A 5,000-nucleotide genomic window follows, 5' to 3' on the forward strand; every position below is an offset into this window, starting at 1 on the left:
CCGCACTCTGCCGCATATGAGGCCGGGGAAGGGCCACTCTGGCTGGGCATGGCCTCCGCTGAGCACCCCCTGGAGCCACTGGAGCCCCCGGAGGCCCTCCAGAGCCACCCCCCACTGTCCCCAGACTCACCCGGGGGAAGGGCCACTCTGGCTGGGCATGGTCTCCACCAAGCAGCCCCTGGAGCCCCCGGAGCACCTCCAGAGCCACCCCCCACTCTCCCCAGACTCTGCCCGGGGAAGGGCCACTCTGGCTGGGCATGGCCTCCACCGAGCACCCCCTGGAACCCCTGGAACCCCCGGAGGCCCTCCAGAGCCACCCCCCACTCTCCCCAGACTCACCCCGGGGAAGGGCCACTCTGGCTGGGCATGGTCTCCACCAAGCACCCCCTGGAGCCCCCGGAGCACCCCCAGAGCCACCCCCCACTCTCCCCAGACTCACCCCGGGGAAGGGACACTCTGGCTGGGCATGGTCTCCACCAAGCACCCCCTGGAGCCCCCGGAGCACCTCCAGAGCCACCCCCCACTCCTCCAGACTCACCCCGGGGAAGGGACACTCTGCCTGGGCATGGCCCCCACTGAGCACCCCCTGGAACCCCTGGAGCCCCCGGAGCACCTCCAGAGCCACCCCCCACTCTCCCCAGACTCTGCCCGGGGAAGGGCCACTCTGGCTGGGCATGGTCTCCACCAAGCACCCCCTGGAGCCCCCGGAGCACCCCCAGAGCCACCCCCCACTCTCCCCAGACTCACCCCGGGGAAGGGCCACTCTGGCTGGGCATGGCCTCCGCCGAGCACCCCCTGGAGCCCCCGGAGCACCCCCAGAGCCACCCCCCACTCACCCCAGACTCACCCCGGGGAAGGGACACTCTGGCTGGGCATGGCCTCCACCAAGCACCCCCTGGAGCCCCTGGAACCCCCGGAGGCCCTCCAGAGCCACCCCCCACTCTCCCCAGACTCACCCCGGGGGAGGGCCACTCTGGCTGGGCATGGTCTCCACCAAGCACCCCCTGGAGCCCCCGGAGCACCTCCAGAGCCACCCCCCACTCCTCCAGACTCACCCCGGGGAAGGGACACTCTGGCTGGGCATGGCCCCCACCGAGCACCCCCTGGAGCCCCTGGAGCCCCCGGAGCACCCCCAGAGCCACCCCCCACTCTCCCCAGACTCACCCCGGGGAAGGGCCACTCTGGCTGGGCATGGCCTCCGCCGAGCACCCCCTGGAGCCCCCGGAGCACCCCCAGAGCCACCCCCCACTCACCCCAGACTCACCCCGGGGAAGGGACACTCTGGCTGGGCATGGCCTCCACCAAGCACCCCCTGGAGCCCCTGGAACCCCCGGAGGCCCTCCAGAGCCACCCCCCACTCTCCCCAGACTCACCCCGGGGGAGGGCCACTCTGGCTGGGCATGGTCTCCACCAAGCACCCCCTGGAGCCCCCGGAGCACCTCCAGAGCCACCCCCCACTCCTCCAGACTCACCCCGGGGAAGGGACACTCTGGCTGGGCATGGCCCCCACCGAGCACCCCCTGGAGCCCCTGGAGCCCCCGGAGCACCTCCAGGGCCACCCCCCACTCCTCCAGACTCACCCCGGGGAAGGGACACTCTGGCTGGGCATGGCCTCCGCCGAGCACCCCCTGGAGCCCCCGGAGCACCCCCAGAGCCACCCCCCACTCTCCTCCAGACTCACCCCGGGGAAGGGACACTCTGGCTGGGCATGGCCTCCGCCGACCACCCCCTGGAACCCCTGGAGCCCCCGGAGCACCTCCAGAGCCACCCCCCACTCTCCCCAGACTCTGCCCGGGGAAGGGACACTCTGGCCGGGCATGGCCTCCGCCGAGCACCCCCTGGAACCCCCGGAGGCCCTCCAGGGCCACCCCCCACTGTCCCCAGACTCACCCGGGGGAAGGGCCACTCTGGCTGGGCATGGTCTCCACCAAGCAGCCCCTGGAGCCCCCGGAGCACCTCCAGAGCCACCCCCCACTCTCCCCAGACTCTGCCCGGGGAAGGGCCACTCTGGCTGGGCATGGCCTCCACCGAGCACCCCCTGGAACCCCTGGAACCCCTGGAACCCCCGGAGGCCCTCCAGAGCCACCCCCCACTCTCCCCAGACTCACCCCGGGGAAGGGCCACTCTGGCTGGGCATGGTCTCCACCAAGCACCCCCTGGAGCCCCCGGAGCACCCCCAGAGCCACCCCCCACTCTCCCCAGACTCACCCCGGGGAAGGGACACTCTGGCTGGGCATGGTCTCCACCAAGCACCCCCTGGAGCCCCCGGAGCACCTCCAGAGCCACCCCCCACTCCTCCAGACTCACCCCGGGGAAGGGACACTCTGGCTGGGCATGGCCTCCGCCGAGCACCCCCTGGAGCCCCTGGAGCCCCCGGAGCACCTCCAGGGCCACCCCCCACTCCTCCAGACTCACCCCGGGGAAGGGACACTCTGGCTGGGCATGGCCTCCGCCGAGCACCCCCTGGAGCCCCCGGAGCACCCCCAGAGCCACCCCCCACTCTCCCCAGACTCACCCCGGGGAAGGGCCACTCTGGCTGGGCATGGCCTCCACCAAGCACCCCCTGGAGCCCCTGGAACCCCCGGAGGCCCTCCAGAGCCACCCCCCACTCTCCCCAGACTCACCCCGGGGAAGGGCCACTCTGGCTGGGCATGGCCTCCGCCGACCACCCCCTGGAACCCCTGGAGCCCCCGGAGCACCTCCAGAGCCACCCCCCACTCCTCCAGACTCTGCCCGGGGAAGGGCCACTCTGGCTGGGCATGGCCTCCACTGAGCACCCCCTGGAGCCCCCGGAGCACCTCCAGAGCCACCCCCCACTCTCCCCAGACTCTGCCCGGGGAAGGGACACTCTGGCCGGGCATGGCCTCCGCCGAGCACCCCCTGGAACCCCTCGGAGGCCCTCCAGGGCCACCCCCCACTGTCCCCAGACTCACCCGGGGGAAGGGCCACTCTGGCTGGGCATGGTCTCCACCAAGCAGCCCCTGGAGCCCCCGGAGCACCTCCAGAGCCACCCCCCACTCTCCCCAGACTCTGCCCGGGGAAGGGCCACTCTGGCTGGGCATGGCCTCCACCGAGCACCCCCTGGAACCCCTGGAACCCCTGGAACCCCCGGAGGCCCTCCAGAGCCACCCCCCACTCTCCCCAGACTCACCCCGGGGAAGGGCCACTCTGGCTGGGCATGGTCTCCACCAAGCACCCCCTGGAGCCCCCGGAGCACCCCCAGAGCCACCCCCCACTCTCCCCAGACTCACCCCGGGGAAGGGACACTCTGGCTGGGCATGGTCTCCACCAAGCACCCCCTGGAGCCCCCGGAGCACCTCCAGAGCCACCCCCCACTCCTCCAGACTCACCCCGGGGAAGGGACACTCTGCCTGGGCATGGCCCCCACTGAGCACCCCCTGGAACCCCTGGAGCCCCCGGAGCACCTCCAGAGCCACCCCCCACTCTCCCCAGACTCTGCCCGGGGAAGGGCCACTCTGGCTGGGCATGGTCTCCACCAAGCACCCCCTGGAGCCCCCGGAGCACCCCCAGAGCCACCCCCCACTCTCCCCAGACTCACCCCGGGGAAGGGCCACTCTGGCTGGGCATGGCCTCCGCCGAGCACCCCCTGGAGCCCCCGGAGCACCCCCAGAGCCACCCCCCACTCACCCCAGACTCACCCCGGGGAAGGGACACTCTGGCTGGGCATGGCCTCCACCAAGCACCCCCTGGAGCCCCTGGAACCCCCGGAGGCCCTCCAGAGCCACCCCCCACTCTCCCCAGACTCACCCCGGGGGAGGGCCACTCTGGCTGGGCATGGTCTCCACCAAGCACCCCCTGGAGCCCCCGGAGCACCTCCAGAGCCACCCCCCACTCCTCCAGACTCACCCCGGGGAAGGGACACTCTGGCTGGGCATGGCCCCCACCGAGCACCCCCTGGAGCCCCTGGAGCCCCCGGAGCACCCCCAGAGCCACCCCCCACTCTCCCCAGACTCACCCCGGGGAAGGGCCACTCTGGCTGGGCATGGCCTCCGCCGAGCACCCCCTGGAGCCCCCGGAGCACCCCCAGAGCCACCCCCCACTCACCCCAGACTCACCCCGGGGAAGGGACACTCTGGCTGGGCATGGCCTCCACCAAGCACCCCCTGGAGCCCCTGGAACCCCCGGAGGCCCTCCAGAGCCACCCCCCACTCTCCCCAGACTCACCCCGGGGGAGGGCCACTCTGGCTGGGCATGGTCTCCACCAAGCACCCCCTGGAGCCCCCGGAGCACCTCCAGAGCCACCCCCCACTCCTCCAGACTCACCCCGGGGAAGGGACACTCTGGCTGGGCATGGCCCCCACCGAGCACCCCCTGGAGCCCCTGGAGCCCCCGGAGCACCTCCAGGGCCACCCCCCACTCCTCCAGACTCACCCCGGGGAAGGGACACTCTGGCTGGGCATGGCCTCCGCCGAGCACCCCCTGGAGCCCCCGGAGCACCCCCAGAGCCACCCCCCACTCTCCTCCAGACTCACCCCGGGGAAGGGACACTCTGGCTGGGCATGGCCTCCGCCGACCACCCCCTGGAACCCCTGGAGCCCCCGGAGCACCTCCAGAGCCACCCCCCACTCTCCCCAGACTCTGCCCGGGGAAGGGACACTCTGGCCGGGCATGGCCTCCGCCGAGCACCCCCTGGAACCCCCGGAGGCCCTCCAGGGCCACCCCCCACTGTCCCCAGACTCACCCGGGGGAAGGGCCACTCTGGCTGGGCATGGTCTCCACCAAGCAGCCCCTGGAGCCCCCGGAGCACCTCCAGAGCCACCCCCCACTCTCCCCAGACTCTGCCCGGGGAAGGGCCACTCTGGCTGGGCATGGCCTCCACCGAGCACCCCCTGGAACCCCTGGAACCCCTGGAACCCCCGGAGGCCCTCCAGAGCCACCCCCCACTCTCCCCAGACTCACCCCGGGGAAGGGCCACTCTGGCTGGGCATGGTCTCCACCAAGCACCCCCTGGAGCCCCCGGAGCACCCCCAGAGCCACCC

The sequence above is a fragment of the Eucyclogobius newberryi genome, unplaced genomic scaffold, assembly GCF_026437365.1.
Source record: "Eucyclogobius newberryi isolate DKJ021-1_F unplaced genomic scaffold, fEucNew1.0.hap1 SCAF_180, whole genome shotgun sequence".
Lineage (NCBI taxonomy): Eukaryota > Metazoa > Chordata > Actinopteri > Gobiiformes > Gobiidae > Eucyclogobius > Eucyclogobius newberryi.